Consider the following 26,376-nt stretch of genomic DNA (forward strand, 5'->3'; position numbering starts at 1 on the left):
TGGCAACTGTTAAAAAATACATATTCCCTATTCCTACCCTACACATTCCAATTAAGAATATACTAAAAGGAAAAAACAAAAAAAACAAAACAAATGAACAACAACAACAACAAAAAAAAAACTACCTTTGGATCTTTAACAAATCTTTAACAAATGATAAATCAAAACACAAATTTTAAGTAATGTGAAATGTTACATGCATCTCCCTTACTAGCTGCTTTTTAAAAATTTGTATTAAAATTATTTTAGGTGATATTGCAATGTTGACTACCTTTCCTAAAATTCTGTAGGCATCACTGCCATTAGCAATGAGAAATTTTGAAGCAAATTCATTTTAGTCTATTATTTATCACATAGGAGTAATAAGGTTCATTACTGAAGGGTATATAATGGTAGTTGGCCATATCTAAGTAATTGGTAAGCATTTGAATAAAAAAAAATATGGTCTGGAAACCTTTCAATATTGGCCACGTACCTACCTATTCAGAGATGAAGTTTAAAACTAAAATACCGTATCCTAGAGGAGGATGAATATTGATTTGCTTTAATTAGAATAGTGGTTTTCTAGAGGGGAATTCATAATCAACAGTGTTCTGAGAAATAATGTCATTAGAAACAAAGAAAAAGTAGTGTCGGGCTGAAATTTCATTGTAGCAGAGATCTCTTGTCAGCACACCATCTACTCTTCCTCTTTCCTGATATTGGTTCCTCAGAACTCTTTTCTACATGCTTGCTGTGAGATGAAACTTACACTGAAGCTCCAGGGGTTGCTCACATGACCCAGTCTTGGCCAGTTAATGTACAGCAGGGGTTCTCAAGCTTGAGAATGCTTCACTAGGAGGGTTCCTTACCACCCAGTATACTGGGTCCCACAGTAGGATTTTTTGACTGGGTATAGAAGGGATCTGAGAATAAGTATTTCTAACCAAATCTTTGGTGATGTTTCTGGGGGTTATCTAGGGACCACACTTTGTCAAAGATGGATACATTCCAACCTCCTAGCCACAAAATATGGGTCAGGGATGGGATTGTTATAGAATGGAGAGGAATTTAATTTCATTTTTACTGAGATTATATGTAATAAAAATCTCTCATTTTTGTTGGACTGGCAGTTTGTAGGATATAATGATGCCAGTGTGCAAGGCTATAAGAATGAAGGAGTTTCTAAGAGAGAGAAGTCAACAAAAAGAAAAGCATTACTGAGAAAGAGAAGAAGAGAGATTACTAAGGAGCCTGTTTGAGGTACTTGAGACAGCCATGCCTGAAGCATGAATTCCCTAGACTGTGCCATTATACAAGCCAGTAAATTCTGCTATGCTGAAACACTTTCAATGGCATTTCTGTTACTTGTGATCAACAGTCCTGAAAAATACATGTATTAAATAACTTAAATAAAAAAATATAAATTAAATATGACTTTAATTAAGTCAGAAAATTAATTCATAGAATAAATGCCAATGAACAAATTTAGCTGAAATTCCCCATACCTTTTTTTTTAATGTTTATTTATTTTTGAGAGAGAGAGAGAGAGAGAGAAAGAGAGAGAGAAAGAGAGAGAGAAAGAGAGTCAGAGCACAAGCAGGGGAGGGGCAGGGACACAGGGAGACACAGAATCCAAAGCAGGCTCCAAGCTGTCAGCACAAAGTCCATGGGGCACCAACTGATAGCCCATGAATCATGACCTGAGCAGAAGTCAGTTACTCAACCGACTGAGCCACCCAGGCACCCCTTATCCCCCACACCTTTTTAATACAGTTGGACTAAAAAAATAGGACAGAAAAATACTGGAAAATCAGAGGCTTTTTACAAATGCGTAATTTTAAGAGGTGAGGGGGAAAACAAACTAATTTATTGCTCTTGGAAGTTTAGTACTGTATTAAAACAGAATGCAATGTATAGCAGGGTGTGATACTTGCATCAAAACCTGAGTTAAGATCCCCATTCAAAATCTAAAACAAATGTAGTTAACTGTGAAAAATAATGGCTCAGGGATTAAGCTTCATAAATTATCATAGCCTTGTAATGGTTGAATTTGAACTTTATGCAGAGACCCAAAAATCTTCAGATGACTTGTGTAAACCCATTTGCCTCAGCACAAAGCCCAAGTCAGTACTAATAAATCTAACTAAATATAAAACATAATCATCTCTTTCTCAACATCATGATTTTTGAGGCAGTAAGTCACTGGCAGCCATCCCAAAGTCATAAAATTAAGGAAATAATTTGTAATAAGCGATAAAAAAGATACACATTAACTTTACAAATGTCAAACTGTGAGAAGATGGAACCTAAAAAATTGCTATTATTAATACAAATGTTTCCAAATGTCAAATTAAAAGGTCCTACTCCTGGTTAGTAAGAAAGATTAACCAAAAAAAAAAAAACCCCAAAAACCTATAAATATATTTCATTAGCTAAACTTCAGATTGCCTAATTCTAACACTAGTAGATAGTAATATGCCATATGATTAAACTTGATCTATGGGAATAGATTTAGGGCTCATACAAATATAAAAACAAATTATCATTATCTGTAATATTTTACAGCCAATTTCAAATGTTGCCAGCTACTTCTTTCCCCTTGGAATAAAATAAAATGCCCAGCAATGCTGAACAGCTTTTTTCCACCCTTAACTTATCCAAATATATACAAGAGCTATAACCACAAACATTACATTGACTGATTACTTAATTTGTTTTCAATTTTCATTTAAAGTACATCTCAACTCCGTTTAATTGTATATATTACAGCAACAAAGTTGCCTCTTGCACCAAATGAACAAAAGTCTAATTTACTCGCTTTGCCAAAAAAATCATTATTGAAAATATATTGTGTTGAATGAAGATACCAAGTAACCTTTAAAAGCTCTAGTAAGTGAGAATTCTTCTAAAGCTATACATATGATTTGTGTATATCTATACCCATCCACACACACTCAGTGGCTTGTTTCATAAGAATAAACAGTCAGCTGCAAATGCCCATGGATACTTATTAAAGGGAGAATACTAATTTAGGACTATGAATATTCAAGTATAGTGTCAATTTTCTTTGCCAGAGGCTAGTAGGAATGTAGATTTCTATTCTATTTTGATGGCTGCAAGAAAACCAAGTTTCCCTTAGCTGGAAAGCCAAAGTGAAGGTGCAGAAAGATTAGAAAAAAGGGCTAGGATGTTTACTGCCATCTTCTTTAGAAGATACAGTTCTACATTCCCTGATTAAGGATGCATTTTCCTCCCGGACACCATTGTTTATAGTCATTGGATACTGGGTCTGCTCAGTAGCTGGCTCATAGGGAAGAGATGTTGAAATAGATTATATGGATAGGCAGATCAATTGTTTAGGAAAGAAATGTAGTTCTGGGCAATGAAAGCAAACATAAGCCTGATGTCGAGTCCTAGGAATGTGGCTCTTCGCTCTTCAAAGAGATACAAGGAAGAGATCTATGGTCTTTAGCCTTTGAACTCTGATGTGTACAAACATGATGTATGGAGCTTCAGCAGCCACTTTTTAACCATGAAGACAAGTTTATGGGAAAAAAGCCCATATCCTGAGGATAGAAAACAATAGATAAAAAAAGAATTTTTGTCTTTGATGGTGCTGAAATAATTTCTGGGCCCAAGATGGAGCCACTGCTGCTCAGGATGTCACCTCAGCAAACCAAACTTGGATAAGTTCTGTGCCCCTATAAACAAGTTCCCCTTGACCAGACACACAGTGTACTCAGTTAGCCAGTCTCAGAATGCCAAACCAACTCTGAGCCTTCTTGGCCCAAACAAGATTGACTATATGGCCCCAGACTATCAGTTCTTTTCTATTTGTCTTTTCCTTGTTGTTTATTCTTTATCCTGTAAAAAGCTTCCTGCCTTACATCCCATTTTGTGGTTCTTTGAAAGGAGACTGTCTAGTTCATGAAGTGTTTAAAGTTAGTTTCTATCATCTAAATGATTTTCATTAATCATTCTTTAACAGTACGATAATGACGTCACCAAATTAACCAACACTGGTGCTAATGTGCCCCTGAATTTTGAACATGAAATGATAAACTTTCCTTAGTGGTTGGCCAATATTGCCTGCATAGTCAACTACTTGCAATGAAACATTCTAACCAATACACTTTTTCTTACTTCTGCATTTACTATGTGAAGACCATCTGAGACTGTTAGACAATTAGCCAATAATTCAAATTCTAATAGGGATAGCAAGTAGCTCCAGAAGGAAAAGGGACTTTCAAACAACAAATGATCAGAAACACTTGTCTTGTCTCCTGGGAATGCTCTTAAAAGAGAGTAGGAAAGCCCCAGACTCAGAATATCAGCTGGGACTCCATTGCTCCTGGCTCAGAGAGGAAACAATGAAAAAGCACCTGTCAGCTCAAGTTCTGTAGCACATGTGATTGGCAAAGAAAAATTGGGGTCTGGTTCTAGTAGAGAGTGAGCTACTTCACAGGGAATGTGCAGACCTTATAATCACTGGAATTTTAAAATAAAACCAAATGAGTTGCTGTCTTACTGCTAAAGGCAGAACTCAAACAAAAGCAGAATACACTGTTTGGTGTATCATTTGTATCTAGTAGAGATCTGTTCTTTTCCCCACATAGATATTTTCTATCTAAGTGAAAATTTTGTCACTGCAGGGATATTTTCTTTAGTGAAATTCCATTTGCATGTTTCCTACGCTTACTCTGTAGACCAAGCTGGCTGGTGCTTTTATTGAATAATTCTCTACAATATTATTTTTTTACTTATTAAAACCTTAATAGAATGAGCTAATTTTAAAAGAGCCTTCTTATTAAAACACTATTTGTTCATTAAAATATATTTGTCTTGTCTAATTTTTGGAAAGAGCGTTTTAGGAAAAATGAACAGGAATATTTAATTCTTGATATTAGAAAAGAGCCAGGTTTCAGTTCTGCAGGGGGTGGGGGGGGTCAAGTAAGCAAGGTAGAGGGGCTACTAAGAGCTCCGCAAGGAATCCTGTAGCAGCATTCAATGGCTTTTTCTTTTTTAAGACTCAGCTTCTATTTTTAAACCATAGGCAGTATGACTAGACTATGAAACAGAATTTCAGGGCTGCCATATTACGATAAAAACACTCATTAATTCATATTCTACCTATTCAAACTTTATAAAAGAACTTTTTTTTAAGAGAGAGAGAAAGAGAGAGAGAGAGGGAGAGAGCAGAGGAGGGGAAGAGAGAGAGGGAGACACAGAATCTGAAGCAGGCTTCAGGCTCTGAACTGTCAGCACAGAGCCCGTTGTGGGGCTCAAACTCACAAACCCCGGAGATCATGACCGGAGCCGGAGTTGGACGCTTAACCAACTGAACCACCCAGGCGTCCCAAGAATCATCTTTGTTTTTATGTACTCTAGGAAGAAAGTGGCACCACCATATTGTTAGGAAAGGCTTTTTGCTATGGTAGAACCTGGGCATTCTCATGGAAAGATCCAGAGCTTCATCTCACCGCCGAGCCTCTGGAAGTCCAGGACGTGGATAAATTTATGCCGTCATAGAGATTTTATTTTGAATTAAGCCAGTGTTTCCTAAACCTGCCACACATGTGAATCACTTGGAGAGCCTCTAAAATTTTCAAAGAAGCATCAGTGTCTTTTAAAACTCCTCAGGTGAAATGTAGACAGGTTTGGGAACCACTGAACCACACACTGAAGAGCTGGGGTTTGGAAGAAAATCTTTGTGCTGTGTAGACAACTTAGTGACCACAGAGGTGGTCTTGCCTGGACTTCTATTCTCAACCTTACGATACAGTATCTCTCATTAAAATTCAGAATGGGTCACATAAAATGCTCAGTGATACTCTGACAATTTAATGGGACAGTATGAAGCTATCGTGAAATTACAGAGTTGCATGGTCAGTAAGGTCTCTAGGCTTACGTTTCATTATGTCATTGGCCAAACAATTTAAAATGCCTACGGCAGCAGAACATAGAAAGTAAATGAATGGAGAGGTAGTGAGACATTTCTGTCCCCAAAACAACCAAGTCTAAAGGAACACAGTAAGATTATGCATACTTAGAAATAGATGTTAAATTATACATCAAGAAGAGATTTCATAACAGTTCTGCCTAAATGATCTGCACTCACTGTTTCAATGCCTGTATTTCCCTCAAATACAAGCAACAGTGGGTGGGTGCTTGTTTTTAAGTGTATATAATTGAAACCTCCCAGATTAACTGAACAGTTTGCCCCTACAGTAAATCTAGGTTTCTCATTCTTTATGAAGCTTTTCTCTATTTCTAACTAAAAGGGATGACTAGGCTTGGTTTCAGAACTTCTTTTTTATCCTCCCCACCCCCTACTCAGAATATATGGAACCTTCTGACTTTTTTTAAAAGTTGATGCCTTTTTAAAGATATCATATACTCTAAGGGCCAAACAGTGCACATCTGCTGACACTAGTTAGCTGCCTATTTCTGAAACAATACTGTCACCATAGAAGCCATCTCCTTACAGTGTATATGCTGACTACAAGTGACCACTGATCTATTCCCTCTCTGGGGACAGTTCCCTAAAAGATGCTTAGCAATCAAATATTAGGTATTTAATCTTGTGTAATTACTAAATACATTTCAAAGTACTTTTGAAAAAAGCTGGATCTAACAATAACATATTCTAATAATAACATGAACGAACATATTCGTGTGGATGCCTCAAAAATACCTCCCATTAAACTTGTTTAAAATTAAACTCATGATTTACTCAGGGACTGGCAAACTACTGCCCGTGGGCTGAATCCTGCCCACTGCCTGTTTTGTCAATAATATTGTATCAGAGCATCATCTCAGTTGTTCACTTACATGTTGTCTATGGCCAGTTTTTTGTTACAATGGCAGAAGTGAGTAGCTGTGAATGCATGGACCGCAAGGCCTAAAGTATATACTATCTGGCCCTTTATAGAAAATATTCACTGACACAGATCCAAAGAAAACAAAATGACAAAGCCCTAGTGCATGGCAACCTTATGTATCTGTAAACCATAAGTTTTGTCATCTTCAACATCTCCCATTCTCTTGGCCCCTCATAGTTAAGTTACCAACACATCATGTAGATTTTACCTCTTGAAATCACTTAAGTTAATCATTTCATATAACAAACTATTTATTAAATACAGGCACATCTTGATTTATTGTTCTTCCTTTTATGGCCCTTAGGAGGTATGGCATTTTTTACAAACTGTAAGTTTGTGGCAACCTTGCACTGAGCAAGTCTGTGGGCACCATTTTTCCAACAGCATTTTTCACTTTGTATCTCTATATCATGTTATGTAATTCTCACAATATTTTAAATTTGTTCATATTATTGTATCTGTTATGATTACCCATGATTCATGATCTCTGATGCTCAATTATAATTGTTATGGGCTGCCATGAACCACTCCCACATAAAATGGTGAGTGGGTTTTATTTAATTGATAATTTATTTAATAAATAAATGTTGTGTGTGTTCTGACTACTCTACCAGCCAGCTATTCCCCCATCTTCCTGCCTCTCCTTAGGCTTCCCTATTTCCTAAGACACAACAATACTGAAATTAAGGTAATTAATAACCCTACAATGGGCTGTAGTGTTCAAGGGAAATGAATTTGGCGGACTTCATTGTTGTCTTATTTTAAGAAACTACCACAGCCATGCCAGCCTTCAGCAACCACCACCCTGATCAGTCAGGAGACACTGACATTAAGGCAAAACACCCCACCAGCAAAAAACCAAACCAAACCAAACCAAAACAAAACAAAACAACAAAATAAACCCAAGTTGACAAATGCTCAGACGATGCTTAACATTTTTTAGCAATAAAGTATTCTTTAAGTTATGTACATTATTTAAGACACAATGCCATATTGCATACTTAAAAAACTAAAGTCTAGTATAAACTTCTATATGCACCGGGAAACCAAAAAGTTCATCTGACAGTATTTACTGTGATATACACTTCATTGTGGTGGTTTGGAACCAAACCCGTACTACCTCTGAGGCATGCCTGCAAACTTTTTGGTGCTGCACCCTGTTTATTTGCTGAGAACAAAACAGAAAAAAAAAAGTGCCTTAGAGAAATGAATCCTCTTTTCTCATCTTTGCTATCACCATCTCCTCTGCAAAATCTTTCTGTGGAGTTTCCCCACCTCCCTTTTCCTGCTGGCTCCCTCCTAATCCCATTAGCTGCACTATAGCCAGAAGGGTCCTTTAGCATGCTGATTTGGTCATGTCACCTTTATGCTTAAGCTCTTTAGTGACTTCTTGCTATAAAACATCCTAGATGCGTCATAATCCAGCAGACACACAGAGCAATAGGCTTTAGCTGGGTTCCATGAGGGTTCCTGCCCCAGCATGAGTATGGGCCACAATATGCTACTCTGTGATTCTTCAGTTCACTAAATTCTTGCTCAGGAGGTCCCTACCCCCACTGAATTGGCTCCTCCTTTAATAAACTCTAAAGACCCCCCCTTAAAGAACTTAACACAATTTGTAATTATGCACATATGTTACTTCATTAAGGTCTTAACTCCCAATTTATACCTAAGCTTCTTGAAATCAGAGCTTCTGTCCACTTTATTCACTTGTTAGAAACTCAAAATCTGGGAGGAGGCTCCATAACATTGTTGGACTGAATGGCTGAATGGCAGTGTGAAGGACAGAGGAGACTGACCAGTCCTCTAGAACTGATTTTCCCCAGCCAAAATTCGAGTTTGATTCTAACTAACAATGAAAGGATCCCTAATTATGTATGTGAGTCTCCCTGTTTTCAGGTCATTTACTATACATCTATAGAGTGAAAGTTTACAGTTGAAAAGTCTTTGGCATTTTCTTCAGGGAAGAAAGGGAATTAAATATGGAGCACTGAAATGCTAGGTAGAGGGGAAATTAATACAATTAACACATCACAGAAAAGGAGAAAAACAAGTCATGGACAATTTGCAGCCAAGGGCAGAACTTGATTTGAATAGGTCTCTGTGTCACCAGCTAGACCCCAAGACTTGGTCTTTACTGCCCACCTGCTTGTACTCACTAACCTCTGTCTTACATTTTTCCCTGAGCTCTTCTTTCTGGCTTTTCCCTTAACGCAGACAAATGAAACCTGAAACCACCCCAGGTGATAGACTCTCCTGACAATACCTGCCTTAGACCTAGACCACCTAGACCTTTTCAGCTAAACCTGAGTTGTGCTGCACAGATGGATCATGGAGTCACCTCTAGAATGACCTACAATTACCTTTACCTCATTGTAGCACTAAACTCTCCACCCAAGGAGGAGTCTTAGTCTCATTTACATAACATACAATGTAAGTATATATAAGCTTGTTTACTTCAGGCACATGTGTGACCTTATGCCCACCTCTACATAGGATGGCAAGGCTCCCCTATGCCCTCTCCCAGAGAATCACCACTTGGGAAGCCACTCCTCATGATCTCCTTGTTTGCTGCAAATAAAAGTTTTCATTGTGGGACAACTCAACCTAGTGCAGGTTCTGACTCACCAAGGAGTGAACTCATGTTGGCTCAGTTACACCTGATCATATAGGCAGAAAGAGCTAGGGGCTCCTAGGCAAATGAAGACAAGGTATAGCTTTCTTGACATAAGAAAACTCATTTTAGGCTTCTGGCCATCTTGTGATCTATGCCTGACTAGCACTACTTGCCCAAAGCACATTTCTTGCAGAACTTCCTGGAATATGTTGGGGCACCTGGGTGGCTCAGTCAGTTGAATGTCTGACTTCAGCTCAGGTCATGATCTCATGGGTGGTGGGTTCAGGCCCTGTGTAGGGCTCTGTGCTGATAGCTCGGAGCCTGGAGCCTGCTTCGAATTCTGTGTCTCCCCCTCTCTCTGCCCTTACCCTGCTCATGCTCTTTCTCTGTCTCTCAAAAATGAATAAACATTAAAAAAAATAACTTTCTGGAATATGTCAAAATTGCAGAAGAAGAGACCCCAGTAGATAATGATGTTAAGGCAACAAAAGAATGTTAGAATAGCCACAGATATAATCATCATATTGGGGACAATAAATCAGTGGTCAAAGTCCCAGTGCTGGTTCAAAAGCAAAAATTGATTAACCTTATGCACACTCTTGAATTATCTTTGCAAGATTTAAAGCCCTGTGAGCACTCGAATACTAAACCAACAAAAGCCAGAGAACTGATGATGCTGACTCTTGTGGAACCTCCTGATCTTGACTTGGATTCTATCACCTTAAGATGACTTTTGCCCCACTTCCATGCTGAACTGCCTAGCATGCAACCACCCTAAGTTTAAAACTTCCCCAATTTTGTTGTTCAGGGAGACACAGCTTTGGGAAAGATCTCCAGTGTTTTCCTTGACTTGTTGCAAAAAAAATCCTCCCATTTCCTATTCCTTCGTTCAGTTGTATCTTTCACTCAACACCAACCAAGAGGCAAACCCATTTTGGAGTAACAAAATTTTCTCTGAATACTACCTTCTCCATTAGCAAGGTAAGCTACAGCTCAAAGTAGAAAGAGCATGATCTGTGAAGTCCAACTTTCCTGGGTTCCTGGGTTCAAAGATAGATTTCATTATGTCCAGACTTTATACCCAAAGGCAAGTAGACAATCAGAGTATCTTTTTGCCAAGCTTATTGGTTATGAAGACTGAAGGAGATAACATGTCTAAAGAATTAGCATGGTGCCTGACACATTGTAGCTTCCTGAATAACTGTCATTAGAATATGCTAGGGCATCAGTGAGCAACTTAAGCCATGCAAAGAACATTAGGATGGCCATTCCCAATTCTCCATTCGCTCTTGAGTGCTGACTCTTCCAATGGAATATCACCAGCGATAATGCGATAGCGGCATTTCAGACTCTATGCATCAAAAAGTGAACATAGCATTTTCTTCCCTTTCTTGATTTCACCTACCTCCTCCAAACTGTCTTGGTATAATCGGGTAGTTAACATGAATTAACTCAGAGGCACATGTGCTAAAATCCTAACAGAGTAATCTTGGACAAGGCATTTATGTTCTCTGAGCTTTATTTTTTGATCTATGAAATTTAGATGGTAAGAGTACATCCTAGACTTCCTGAGAAAATTAGTGTATGTGACACACATTGTTTTACACATGGTGAAAACTAAATGAGTTATGTCTATTCAAATCATGATAAGTGACCATACTGTCACTTAAATTTTTTTTTTAACATTTATTCATCTTTGAGAGATAGAGACAGAGTGTGAGTGAGGGAGGAGCAGAGAGAGAGGGAGACACATAATCTGAAGCAGGCTCCAGGCTCTGAGCTGTCAGCACAGAGCCTGATGCGGGACTCGAACTCACTGACTGCAAGATTGTGACCTGAGCTGAAGTCGGACACTTAACCAACTAAGCCACCCAGGTGCCCCAATACTGTCACTTTTGATACCTCTCTTCCCTTGCTCCCCTCAAAAAATAACAGTTGCAAAGTTCGTTGTTCCAGTCTTCTTCTGTGAACCCGTTTTGTCTTTGTCCCCAATGACAAGGGTCTACTAAAGTTATCATTATTGTGTTCTCTTACTTGCTTTCTGATTTTAGGTCTTCCCTTTCACTTCTTACTTTATTATTCTGGTATCTCTTTATAGCAGTTATAGTCAATGAAACATCCAGGCATTTACTTCTTTGTCTCTCTCCACTTGAAGAGAGCACATCCAAGTTGTTTCCTTATGTTTACCTTGTACCTAGAGGAGCCGCTCAAAAACTCTTTGTCATGAAGTTGCCTTCTTGGAAGGTGTGGGTCTATTGCAGCTTGGATTAAAATCCACTGTCCACCTGACACAGTGCAGACACCTGATTTTGGCAATCAAGTCCCTCCTCTCCTGCCTCATCTGCATTCACCAACCACCCTAACACCCATTACTCTTCTAGAAAAGGGCACTGTTTATGTTTCCCTTTGATACCCTATGATTCCCCATTGGCACTCTTCCATTCACACTCAGCCTTTAGTTGTTATGCTTTCCTCTAATTCTTAAACAACTAGCTCAAATGCCCCAAATCTTCCCTGATGCCTCTTTGCTACAAATACACTCTCCCTTTGTTGACATCTCTTAGCATTTGTATCTGTACTATTCTTCTACCTCTTATACTTTGAAAACTGGGGCCCACCATGTATTTTTTTAAAACCCTTTAGAGACTAGAAGGTGGACTGGAACCACCACAGATTCCATTCCAAGAAAGAACTCCCAGGATTAGGACATAAACGGATAAATCCTTAGGAGAAAAAAAAATGGCTTCTTGTTAATGCCCTTCAACACTCCTGTATTCTTGCTTTTTGTTTGAGCCTTCCAACTCTGACTTGCTTAAATATGACAAACTATATAAGCAAGAACAATAGAAGTCCTCATATCACTGCTACTAAATCTTCTTTTCTAACCAGTTCAGCCATTCATCTTAGATTTTCACACCCGAGGCAACTTGCAAATTGCTTTTCACCCACTCACCTGGGGTGAGTCATGCTATCTGCCAGGTAAGTGGGGAAGAATGCTGATCAGTTTACCATCTGAGACAGAAGGGCTTTTGATTTGCCTTCTTTTTTTTTTCTTTTTTCTCCTTTCTATTTTTGTAAGCTCTGAGTATTTTGCTTCCCTTTTCTAAACTAGAGGAAAGAAACTGTTTTTATACTGATTTTTTTTTTAGGAAACTTAACCCACATTTCATTCTGATGAATACTAGCCCTATAATATATTATTTTGAACATAGGAACCTCCCCCCACCCCAGTCACCTTGCATTAACCATTGCCATGTCAGGAGGGACCAACGAACAGTTTATTAAAGAGCCTGAGAAATCTTGCTGTTAAAAAGAGACTATGCTTTGATTTAAGACAGTGGTTTCTAATTCATTTGAGTGCAGAACAAGCATTCTTTACCCTTCTGTAACATCGATTTTCTCAACATCCTGCAGAATCTGTATCTGTCCAATAACACTAGGGAAAATAGTGACATTAGTTTATTAATACTTTGGGATTCTGGCACCATCTTTCAGATCTTTTCCCTTCTTGGATGAGTGTAATCTTTCACATCATGGAAGGTCAAAGAACATGAAATGGATTGTCACCCATCAGGATGCTAGTTGGATAATCTTTGGCTCCCGTGAAGCTTCATTTCCTCACCAGTAAGTGGAGTTAGCTAATGGAGAAACAAATACAACTGTATATATAAGACTATTTAAAAACACTTAATATTCAATTGAAGTAAGTATTTTTATTTCTTCTGGGTTTTTTTTTCATAAGAAAGAGAATAAACTAGTATTCATGAATTTTTTAGCTTTCTCTTTTTCACTGCCTCCACCCCTTTGACCACACAGCCTTATTAACTGGCATGTCCTCTCCCCTACTCAGGTCAGCAAGACTGAGCCAAATGTGTCTTCCTGATGAACATCAGGCAAGCCAAACTAAAAAGTTAACTTTCATATTACAGGGCAATGGGCTACAGCTGCCTACAAATTGAGCTTAAGGCAGCAGTGTTTAAACCATAAACTTTTCAATGATGAATTGGAAATTTACCTCTTTAAGAGACACCTCCACATTAATCCAAGGAAAAAACTCAAATAATTGGAATTATAGGCTCAGTTGTCAGCTCAGAAGATGTGGTAGTGACATATTTCGGTAAGAAGCCTTTTGGTATCGTTCACACTACATCTAAGTAAGCAGTCATCTACCGCCACTAAATTCTGTCCCATGCCATAAGGAGTTTTGCAGAAGGCTGTGGAGATGTTAGACTAATTAAGAAATGGAGTCTATGATCTCACACATTTAAAGTTCACAAAGCTAAGACAGAAGTGACCTCTAAACCAAACAGGATATGGTATGGACTGAATTCTCCCCCAAATTCCCATGTTGAAGCCCAATCCTAATGGGATGATATTAGGAGATGGGGCCTCTGGGAGGTAATTATGTCACTAATGTGGAGCCATCTTGAATTGGATTAGGGTCCTTACACAAGAGATCCCAGAGCACTCTCTCACCCATTCAGCCCTATGAGGACACAGTGAAAAGACAGGGGTTCCTGAACCAGGATGCAGATTTTCATCAGACACCGAATCTGCTGATGTTTTGATCTTGGACCTCCCAGACTCCGGAACTGTGAAAAATCAATTTCTGTTGTTTACAAGCCACCCAGTGAATGATATTTGGTCATGATAGCTTGAATGAATGGGGACAGCATATTTGTTTATTTTTACAGGGAGAAGCGAGGTTATCTTCAGCAAGCAAGGCAAATGAAGTGTTTATTTGATTCAGCTTATCTAACCAGGAATGCTAGACAACTAAATAAAGGGATATGAAAAGTACTTTTTCATCATGGAAAGTGCATACAGGACTACAGGAACTATGATGTCTGGAAAGGATCTTTCACAGCAAAATTTTTAAGGAGACATGTTTTTAAATCATCCTCCAGACATCATCTTGTATTTCTCCTGTCTCCTAATTCAAAGGCCACTAAGAAGCTCCCGTGCTCATGCACCACATTAAGCAATGACAATACAGATATGAGAAACACTTACTTCTTCTCTCTCAATAGGATTCTGGTGTCATCCTGGACATTTGCACATAAATGTCACTAAAATCCAATGTAACTCAAGATACAATTGTGGCCCAACTGATCCTTTACCTGCCTTTGTAGGATACTGGAGCAGAGTCTCTGGATGAATATGCACTCTTTAGAGGGACAAAAGTGGGGAGAAAGCAACTAGGAAGAGTGAGCAGCTCAAACAAATCCAAGAAAGCATGAAAACACTCAATTCAGGGATGGGGTTGAGGATAAAGGGCTATAAGTATTTTAAGTTGAGCTGAAATACAGAGTACAAGTTAAAAATAAAGAAGATAATGTTAGAGACAGACACAGACAGGCACCAGATCATGGAAAATCAGTTTGCTTATTATTGATTCAACAACTATTTACTGTCTACCCAGTATACACAAAGTGTTGTTGATTAGGATATGGCTGATGATCCAGTTGGATAGGATTCCTTACCTCAAAGAGCTTAAGTTAGTAAGACAAATAAACAATACAACAAATAAAACATATATTATAACAAGTGTTAAGCAGGGAATAAATAATGTACTAATGCAAGAATAACAAGGGGGCAGCTCCTCTCCATAGATAAAGAGAAAAGGTAATTTTTAAGCTATGACCTGAAAGGTAAGGACACAAGCATGGGAATTAACAGGGCTACTGCTAAGGCCCTGAGGCTGAGAAGACTGGCATGTTGTAACAGTGCCTCTCCAACTTTAATTTGTGAACAAATCCCCTGGGAATCTTGTTACAGTGCAAAGTTTGATTTAGTCCACCTGGAGTGGGACTGATATTTTGCATTTTTAACAAGCTCCCAGGTGACAGTGCTGGTCTAAGGACTACACCTTAACAGCAAAGTGTTAAGGAACTGAAGTCAGAATGTCCAGAGCCTAGATGTGGGATTAACAACACTCTCAATAAGGGCGGAGACTAAGAAGGAGATCAACCCAGAACTGTTGTGCATCCTACTATGAAGGATATGGTTATCAGCAAGGCTACCATTTGTTTTCCTCCTTTATGGAGCAGTAGGGGAGAGTGAATATGGGGGCATCTTCCGGAAAAAAAAAAAAAGTTGCTGAGTCAAGTCTCCTTTTTATAACAATGGGCTTCCTGGCAAACAAACCAATGGCAGCTGGAGATTCTTATCTCTGGGATGCTCCTATCCAGGATGTACCTAGTCAGTGTGAAATTGCTTATGTTAAACAAACCAGCTAGAATCTATCAATTTACAGGGTATGATATCCTAGAAAACACCTTGTAAGCTGTGTGCCTATCTAAGTTTAAAATAATGGTGTTTCATGTCCAGAAAAAGTTTTTTCTTTCTATGTAGCCACATAAATTACTTACAAACCTCATTTCTTACCCAGAGACCGAAGGCAAGAAAGGACCCAGGGGATGGTGTTGATACTTTCAGACCTCTCCCTACTTTGTCTGTGTCTCACAATTATTTGTAACTCTGGAATTCAAAGTAAAAAGCTTGTTAGTGGGTTTTATGGACATGAAGAATGTCCTCCCCAAATTCTTAAGTTAAAGCCCTAACCCTAATGCCATGTGACTCTATTTTGAGATGAGGCTTTAAGCAGATTATTAAGGTTGAACAAAGCCCCAAGGGTGGGGCCCTAGTCTGACAGAACCAGCGCCCTCATAAGACGTAAAGAGTCACCAGGAGTGTGTGTATGTACACAGTAAAGGACACATGAGGACACAGCAAGAAGCTGGCATCTACAAGCCAGGAAGAGAGGTCTCAGCAGACACCAAGCCTGCTGGCACCTTGATCTTGGACTCTAGTCTCCAGAACTGGGAGATAATACATTTCTGAGGTTGAAGCCACCCAGTGTGTGGTATTCTGTTACAGTGGCCTGAGCTAATATGCTGGGTAAAATCACTGATTTGTGCAAATCGGGTTTGACAAACTAATCCTCTACGTTAACTCACCTTTGCAGAGAAGTTGCAAAATAACCCTGTACAATGACTGATGACTCAAAGCCATAGTACTCTGCCCTGGATATGTTGGGAGGTTTTGACATCAAAGAAAAAAAAAAAAAAAGGAAAAAAAGAAACATACCCACATCAAGGCCGCCCAGCCAGAGGGGGTCTGATTTAATTGTTCAGGGCTTATATATCAGTAGATTTTAAAAGCTCCCCATATGATTCTTATGTGCAGCCAGAGGTTTGAAATAGTGGCTGAAATTATGTTTTTAAAGATGTTTCTGGAGACCCTGGATGCAGGGATGGCTTGTGGGAAGTCTGTAAATCAATGTGTGTCACAAACCTTGGGTTTTGTCCACCCCAGACCTGTTAGGTGATAAATTAGCACCACTTTCCCTTCATTTCAAACCTCCAAGTGCTCCCTTCTGTCAGAGCCCTGAACCTTCTGTGGGATGAGAAACCAAGCAGTGATGTAAGGCCCACACATCCCATCGATGCCTGGAGCACCAGGTCCCTCTGTAACTGCCCATTTTAATGAAAAAAAGTAACTGTTAATATATATGCATTATTGAAATGCACTCTCTAGTCTTTCTTGCCAACCTGCACATTTCTGTAATAAGCCATTTGTTCTGAGCTCAATTATTTTGTGATGTTTGATTAAACAAAATCAGTACCAAAATAATTCTATTAGGGTTAATTGACATCTTCTCGGAGGAAAATTAACCACTTTGTTGGACATGCTTTTAATAACAAGCTTCCCAGATTTCAATGGCCATATTTGAACACAATTCTTGAGGACTGCTCTGAAGATTGAATACAACCTTACAGATGGTTTTTACAAAACAGTTACCATGTGAACAGATCAAAGAATTATTCAGCCTTATAGACAGCACTATAATAATCATAAGACTTGGCAGCTAGGATTTATCTATTAAAGCCTTGTAATTAGTTTCTTAATCCAAAAGTTGAAAATGGTAATAGTTTAATGCCCAAACTATGTCAGTAACATTTAGGTAATGCAATCTACTGAAATAGATGAACTTCGAATTCTCTTAGGAAATACAACGAGATGAAGAGGAAGTAAGTTTGCACCTGGGTCAGATAAGCTTTCTGAGCATAATAATACTAATCAATTTATTGTTGTTGCTGTTATTTATTATTATTTTCTTCCCTCCCTTTGGCTCCTGGCACTAGAATGTGGAATTCTCCTATAGCCCAGAAACACTCTATCAATGCTGGAGGCCTTCACATATTTTCTTTTACTTTTTTCAATATCAGGCCAATATTTTTACTTGCAAAACCTCCTCAGACCTAAAACGCAGCCAGAAAATATTTTATTTAGCTACAGCCTATGAAAAAAGGTTTTTACTCTTCAATAATACAATTATTGTTATTGAACATGAACTGAATGCTAGGCATTAAATATATACAGTCTCTAATCCTCATTATAAACCATTCAAGGGAAGAATTAGTCCCTGGGCTTTGTGAATGAGGAAACCTGGGCTCTGGTGTTAAGGGTCTGAGTCCATAATCTTGATGGCTTTAAGGACACAAAAATAATGGGCTTTTAAAAATGTATTTAGATACCTATCTTTTAAAAATTCAAAGGGTACTCAATCTCATACTACTAAGAGTTACTTTCTTTACATTCTTGCAACCAAACTCCCAGAGGCAAACAAGCTTACTACTTTCTTGTACACATTTTAGTAGATCTGTAAAAATATCTTCATTAATTGCAGTGCTTATTTAATTTTGCCGTGTTTCCCTCCCCACCCAGGAGGAAAAAAGAGAAGAGCTCCAAGGGATTCAAAACCGCAGTCATTAATTATTAATCCTGCTTATTTCTAAGGATTGTTCCCTTCTTCACTGGACTCTATGGCTCTCTGAGGTCACACTCAGATATAAAAAGATCTGCCTTGTTTATAAATGGCTGGCTTATGGGAATGAAAAGGAAATTTGCATATTTATGCCTCTGTTCAGAATTATTTTTAATAATAGTAATTATAAATTATTTGAAGATTGTTAATGAGGTTAAGTCTTTTACTGTTATCAAGTATGTTTAATATGATGTTCAGTTACAGTTTTCATGCACAAACTTGGGTCTCTAAATGTAGGCAACAATTCTAGTAGCGTTAACATGTCTTTACACACCCTCCTTCTTCTCCCTCTTCATGTGATCAGTCTATCCATCTCATAGAGGCCGGCCACATCTGTGCATCCTTGACCCTGGTCAAAGTGAATCTCTTTCTCTGACCCCGCTCAGAGTCTTTCTTCTCTAGAAGGCTCAGAGAAATCTTAGGCTTCCTCCTCTAAAGACCCAGGGCATCTTGCTTAAACTTCCACTGTGGAATTATAACCATCATCTCTCTAAGATTTGCATTTACATCTTCCTATAAATTCCTCCAGGGCTGGAATCCAACATGAAATAAGTACAGAGGAAATATTTTGTGGTAGAAAGCTTGCAGTAGATTTTGGTCTCATATAAGCCTGAGACCCAACACATATTTTCCCTATCTTTTATTTTGTATTGTTAGGCAAGTCAATAGATCTTTCAGAACATTTTTCTGATTCAATCAGTGAGGCAAGTGTCTGCCTTAAAAGTTTCTAAAAAGATGAATGAACATAAATTAAAAGACTCCAAACACAGAAAGTGATGAATACATGGTAATTTATTTCCTTTTCCCTCCTTCAATATGTTTTTTTTGAATTGACAAATATTGCCATTCTAGTTTTAATTTTAAATTAATTATAAAATATATCCTCAAACTTCAAAACTAGTTGAGGATCTGTTCGATCAGGCACTGTCCCTGTGAAAAGAATGGCTATGCCCACAGTTGAGGAATCCAGAATCCTTGGAGAGTGACCCTCCATATTGTCCTTCCCTAACTAATCTATCTCCAAGTCCTGTCAATTAAACCTTCTAAGTGCCTATCCTGGCCAACTTCATTTCTCACTCTCCATCTTTATCCCCAGAGAGTGAACTCTTTTCATTTCTCATGAAACCCTGGACTTTCAGAAGAATCTCCATGCTCATCCAAACACATCTGCTTGGCTCCATCTGCCACATACAGGTATCTTTCAAAAGGCTAGTCTAATCTAGTCACAGCAACCCTACTCTTCTCTGCTTAAAACCTATAAATGGGTGTGTTTCCATGCTCTTAAGCAAAGTACCATAATTCTAACTGTGGCCTTCAAGACATACTTCGTTGGCCTTATCCCAAATGACATGATCCCCTAGCTTTCTGCAAAGGCTTACCCGTATAGGAGATCTTTGAGCACACATGGCTCTTTCTGATAGATTCCTCTTCCCTAGCTAGCTCCTGCTCCATCCTGCAGCCCTCAGCTCCCAGATCACTTCTTCAAAGAAGTCATTCCTAATCTCTCATCTTGGTGAAATTCACTTATAATGGACTGATAGTATCATTCACTGTCACAGATGCAGTTTGATATGGTATGTGAGAGAGCATGTGATTGTCATCTGCCTCCCCTACCAAGTGGCAAGTTCACTGAGCAAAAGGGCAATGTTTTGGTTTACCACCATGTCCTTATCAGCCAGCACAAGGCCTAGCATCAAACAGACAACCAACAAAGATTAGTCAAATCAGTATGTAAACTAAAACTATACACAGCCACAGGTAGGAATAACTCAATGCTTACTACATGCCAGGCACTTTGTCTGGATCACAATGGATCTTTATGACAAGTATTATGTCTCTTAAACCCTACTTTAGAGGGTGAAAATAATCAAACACACAACTTAATCTACGTTAATTATCCAAAATGCTGATTCCCCTTTAAACATTTCAGACTGATGACATGAGGGGCTGCTAGCTGTTCCACTGTGTTGAGTAGTGATTCTGCTCCTTAACTGCAATTGTCCGCCTTGAATGTAAGTACCAATAATTGAACATATCTGCCAATTCAAGATTCCTACTGCCTAACAGACCACCTGGGATTCAGGCAGTCATAATACTGTTTTAGTTTTCCATGAAAAGATACATAGACTGCTAGGACTAACAGTTGGAGAAAAGCAACTTGAACCTACCATATTATGTGACAGGAAAGCCCAATAGCTACTTACAAAATTTGAGTAAAAACGAAAGCCACACATCTACCCTGTCAGAGTCCTGGTAAGGAGGCAGGCACGGAGCCTGATATAACCAGGCAAAGGGAAGGGAAGAGGTGATAGGGCTGGTTAGCAAAGGACCAGGTGAAATGTCACATTGACATGGAAATGGACATATGGTACTGGAGAAACAGTAGTGTTTTCTGCCGCTCTGATTTAAAATTCTAATTCCTTCAGGTCTTGCCGTATCATTACTAATGACCACCACAATAATAATTTAAAGGAATGATGTGCTTGGAATAAACTAATCAAACCCTATGCTAAATGTTATTTATAGAGTGTATCAGGTATTCCACGTCACTGCTCACAAAACAATGCTCTGTTATTGTCATCCAGGTTTCACAGCTGAGAAGAGGGAGGCATGGAGAGTCTGGATCACTAAAGCCAAACTGCCAGGCTTGCAAGAGGCAGAGCCAGGAGGAGACCCAGGCAGCCTGACTCCAGAAGCTATGTTCCTAACCAAAGTCACACTGGGCAACACTGTACTTGACCACCTTATTCTCTACATTTTCATCCTCGAGGCAGAAAACAAGCGAAGGCTCTTCCAGGCACACAGCTTGTCCATGCTCAGCCTCCCTTGCATTTATGCTATAAGCAGACTGGTGTGTGTTATTGGCAGATCTTCCCATAGAGCCGTCCCCTCCAATAGCTGCCTTAGTGCTGTCCACCTGCCACATAAGGGAGGAGGCCCTAGAAATGGCAACATGGACGAATGGACAGTCTGGGCACTTCAAAGACTGAATGGAACCCAGGTCCTTCCATCTCCACGCCAACCCCAGTCCACAATGTCTAACCATCCTGGCCTGTGACCAACGTGAGAAAGAAATCATTATTATGATAAGCAGCTGAGATGTGGGAGTGGGTTACTTTAACTAATTCAACAGTGTTCGGGTCCTCTACAGCACTGACTGGCAGTTACAATTTATTTGTATGTTATTCACTTACTGCTGTCTTCTTTGCTCAATTGTAAGCTCTGTGAGGGCAGTGACCAAATCTGTTTCATCTACTACCATAGCTAATAGCAAATGCCCAGCCTGCAGCAAACACCCGGTAATATTTGTTAATGGAATATTGGGAGGGCGGGAAATGAAGGCAACTAAGTGATCAGGGGTCAGGTCACAAAGTGCTCCCACTGCCAGTGACATGGGAACTGTGCTTAATGAAATTTAAGTCAAGAATCAGAAATGCTCGTGTCTTTAAGTGTATTCTTAAATGAAAACTTTAGGTTCAAAGGTTGTATATATTCTTCCCCAAGAGAAGTATTAATATAAAATTAGAATGCAGCACCAAATTATGTCCCTAGATCTGGTTAAAGTCTACCCTGCATGGCTTATAGAAGGTTTGAACAGAGGGTGGGGTCCTAGAAACCCACACTCAGGTGGGAGGCCCCTGCCCTGTAGGACCTCTCTCCTTTAACTGACTTACTGAAAACACACTGAGAATCCTTTGAAACTGGGCTATGGTCTCTCCCTGCTATCATAGCCTCCCCAAGACGATACACTAAATGAATGGAAAAAAAAATCTTCCTGAGAACCCACCATGGACTAGCCACTAATATCATTCACCTAATTCCCCACATCAATCCTCTGGAACAAGTAATGAAATAATCATAACAATAATAACCAGAAAAATAATAATTCTAGTTTCGACCTACTTTCTATTATGGACTAGGCATAGACAATGCCATACATGCTACAGACTTTACTACATTTAATTATTGCAACACATCCAGGAAATAAATGCCAAGAAATGTTAAGGTTCTGAGATTTCACCCTACTTTTAACTAGCAAGTTAGCCTACCACAGTCTTTTGGATGCTGGTAGAAGATATGCAAGCCCTGGGTCAGAGACAAAGTACCATTTACTATTCAAAGTAATAGCAATAACCAGAGTCACATCATTTGTGCTGGTTTCTGGGGCCCCAATTCTCACAGGGTGATGTGAAGAAGGGCCAGATAGATGCTGTACATGCTGTGGTTTGCATTACAAATGAAGGACCTTGAGTTTAGAAAACCCCAGGATCTCATAGGGCCTGCACACATATACCTTCCAAGCTCTAACATGGACGGACATTATTTTTATTTTCCTGGACAGAAAACAAATCTTTCATCTGCTCTATAAGAAGAAACTTGTGTCTTCCACAGTGTTCATGATATAAATATCCTTGAAAAAACCAGTCTGGAACAAAAGCTGAATTAATTTGTTCACAAAACATGCAGAAATGTGACAGACCCATGGAGATTTGTTTCCTATTTTATGAATGTGATAACAGGTCTAGAGTCATTGAGTAATTTTCCCAATTAACTTACCATGACTGGGAAGAAGAGAAGCAAGGATTCCAACTCTGGTCTAACTACCTCTAAAAGCCACATCCTAACTACCATGCAACATTTTTTTCTAGGTTTTCCTGAGCAGGAGACCAAGGCTTAAGGAATGAAAGATAAAGTCCCTCAATGCTGAAGGAGATTGTGAGGAAACTGAGATTTGAGTCCACACCATCCAACTCCAGACCTGGTGGTGTTACCACCACACTACAGCTACTGACCAAACAAACACCAGCATACATGAGTTTTCGGCAATGCAGGCAAAGTGAACACAGCCAGGCAAAGTGAACACAGCCAGGAAAGGTGTGGAGAAAATGGGAGGCACAATTTACTCAGGTGAGGTGGGAAGGCCCCATCAGGGTCAAAGGAGAGAGACAGACAGAGGCAGAGAGAGAGAAGCTAAGAGGGTGTGACTGGACTTGAGCTTGAAGGTTGGTTTTTACTTTACAGTGTGTAGTTTCTGTGCAGCCATCTAATTCACATGCAGATTGTCAGTATTGTGTTTGATGGACAAATCTTTTCAGAGCAGACTTGCCTCTCCTTTTCAGATGAGCTTACCCGCTTGCACCATCCCATATTACAATTGCCCCAGCTACCCAAAAGCTTAGGCAGGATGGCCACAACAAACAGATCTCACCAGTCATGGGAATATAGGCTCCATCCTTGGAGGTTTGTAGGTGATGTCTACAGGCTTTAAAATGAAATAAGCCAAACCTCCACACAGGAAAATGAGAAAAGAATATGAAAAGAGAACTCATTAAAAAAAAAGACAAGACAAGGGAGAAAGGGGAATGGCTTCTAAACCTATAAAGAGAAGTGAGGGCCCCTCAGAGTAACTGAAACACAAATTAAAATCCCATGGGGACACCATTACTCAGCTGTCAGATTGGCAAAATCCAACGCTTCGACCACTCAGTCACTTTCTTGGGATGCCAGGAAGCAGACACTCCTTATGTTGCTACTGTTACAAAGAGTTACTCATTGCAGCATTATGCAATGGCAAAAGATTGGTTACAACCTAGGGGGCAATGAAATAACTGATTAAGTAGAGTCCATTCATATAATGGAATACTCTTCAGCTAGTATTTTAAAAAAATGAAGGAGCTCTTTGTGCACTCATATGGGAAGATAACGAAAATCTATTATTAATGGTAAAAAAAAAAGCAAATGAGTATATTATGCAACATTTTGTGCAATAAATGGGAGAATGATAGTGGTAAAAAAGAAACATTTTATATTTACTTGGATATGCAAATAAGGAACAAATGATGTATAAAAAGAGCAGAAGTACAGAGAGCACAGGGTGTTAGAAAGATGGTATTATGTTTACTTCATGACTTTCCATACCTTCTGGTTGTCTGGACCATTTCAGTACACTTTAAAAATTCAGTTAAATTGCTAACACTACAAATTTACGATCAAGGATTATCTCTTCTGCAAGATCAAGTCTTAGGATGGGGAAAGTTGGTCTCCTTGGATTTCACTAGGCAGTTTCATAAGCTTCTGGCATCATCGTCACTTGTGAAAACAGAATTGATTTCACCATTAGAAAGCAGCATGGATTCTACTGCTAGTCGCTGGATTTCTTTCCTCAGCATCTTGCCTGGTTTGAATAAGACTGTGAAAGTTCTTTCTCCTCCCTCGGTTTTCTAAGCACCTTTTGGGAAAATCTTTCTCTGGGTCTAACTCATCACCTGTCCTTCGTAATACTAATTAAGGTGCTTGATCTGCACCCATCCCTTCTCCCCAAAAACACCCAGAGGTGTGCTGATAAAGGTTTATAACCAGGTCAGTAAGGTGGCGGGGGGGAAGGAAAGCCTTGACTTTTAGTTGATTTCCACACTATAAATATTTACCGTGGCCGTTAACAAGTCAGCAATGTGATGTCATAGAGAAGCACTGTAAACAATTATACAGTATTTCTACTATACGAATTCAATAGAAGTAAATGACCTCAATCACAGAGATAACAGTACAATGCAGTAAAATTATTAGGAAGTATGAATTTTGAGTATTTACTTTGTTTTTAATTTATTGGATTGTAAGTTGAGGCCACTTAATTTTAATGTTCATTTAAAAACTACCTCTCAGATTTCCTAAATATTTAAGTCAGCTGATACACCGGCCACTGCCATACCCCAAAGCTCTCTTCAAGGAGGTGAACTCTTTCTGCACTGGCATACTCTTTCTGCGCTCTGCTTACAAAGCCAACTTTGGAAAACTGAACAACACATCCCATGCTAGTTGATGGGTTAAGAGCAAATGTTGTAAAATACTGAGTCCTAGAAAGTCCCAGACACTGCGGGACATGCTTTCAGTCACGATTTCATTACGTCTTCACATTAACTTTACAAAGTTTCAAATATTGGTTCCCGTGACAAAATGAAGAGAGAGGCTCTTAGAAAGGAGGCACATGTAGCATGGCAACCAAGCCATACTCACGTCTGTTCTTGAACTCACACTTTGCTGCTTGGAGATGGCTTCAAGAGAGGGTTTAAACTGAGTCAGGCAAAGACCCCTTCCTTCCTAGGGGTCAAGGTTAGGAGAAGAACCAGAGAGATATACAGACTGAGTAACAGATGGCCCTGTTCCCCATACTCCAAGCAAACACCTTGATACTATTTTTGAAGATGTTTTTTACCTTAGGTTTTCCATATTAGATGTAGTCCGGGTGTCTCTCAGAATATTTTTCTCACTCATGCTCTGGGTTCCTGGTTGGAAGCTTTTAGAATCCAAACCTGATCCACCTTTAACCCTACTTTCCTTCCTTGTCCTTGCCACTCTACCCCTTTGTCTTTCTCTAACCCATCTCCACCATCACCTTGCCTTCCTTGGGCTTCCTTCAGGAATCTACAATCTAACCATTCTCTTTTCCAAACTAGCTCCTCAGGAAATGATCTCCAATTAGCCAAACGACTCACCTGTCTTCAAGTCAACTGCATTTTCAAGAGCCAAAGGAATGAGGCTTCTTATTAAATGGCTAAGGAGTAGTTTATACTTGTACTTCTTTGTTTTTGTCATCTTGTTCATTTTTGTTTGTTTGCTTGTTTGTTTTACCTTTTGGTACAAGTGGGCATGGATAGGGAAGGAAGATCTTTCTTAGACTGGTGTTTGCCAAACTTTGCTACACACTGGAACCATCCATGGATCTTTAACACACACACACACACACACACACACACACACACACACACACACACACTGATGTCAGGTTTCCATCTTGGAATTTCTTAACTGATAAGGGGTAGGGCCTGGACATTGGGATTTTTTGAAGCTGACTTGATGATTCTAATGTGCAGCAAAGTTTGGAAAATGCCAGCTATTAAAAATTCACCCTGTGGATGGCTTTGCTGAGAAAGGCCACTCTCCCAAGGGCCTTCCTCATCGATCTGGTATAGGACAGGTCCATTAATAAACACTTCAATTAACTAAATTTTCACTGAATCCTCTCTTTCTACCTTAGGCCTGGTGGATTCATGATGTTTCATATTCAT

The 26,376-nt window shown here is 39.2% G+C and overlaps 1 protein-coding gene and 1 long non-coding RNA gene across 6 annotated transcripts in view; one reads left to right on the plus strand and one right to left on the minus strand.

Annotated features, from left to right (window-relative positions):
* Nucleotides 1–26,376, minus strand: part of GRM7 (glutamate metabotropic receptor 7) — an 855,283-nt gene that overhangs the window by 161,527 nt on the left and 667,380 nt on the right. The window lies entirely within an intron of this gene.
* Nucleotides 20,173–21,499, plus strand: LOC113594638 (uncharacterized). The gene is made up of 2 exons (XR_003415052.2): nt 20,173–20,322; nt 20,896–21,499. It is a non-coding gene; the product is annotated as an uncharacterized LOC113594638 (long non-coding RNA).

Source organism: Acinonyx jubatus, chromosome A2, assembly GCF_027475565.1.
Source record: "Acinonyx jubatus isolate Ajub_Pintada_27869175 chromosome A2, VMU_Ajub_asm_v1.0, whole genome shotgun sequence".
NCBI lineage: Eukaryota > Metazoa > Chordata > Mammalia > Carnivora > Felidae > Acinonyx > Acinonyx jubatus.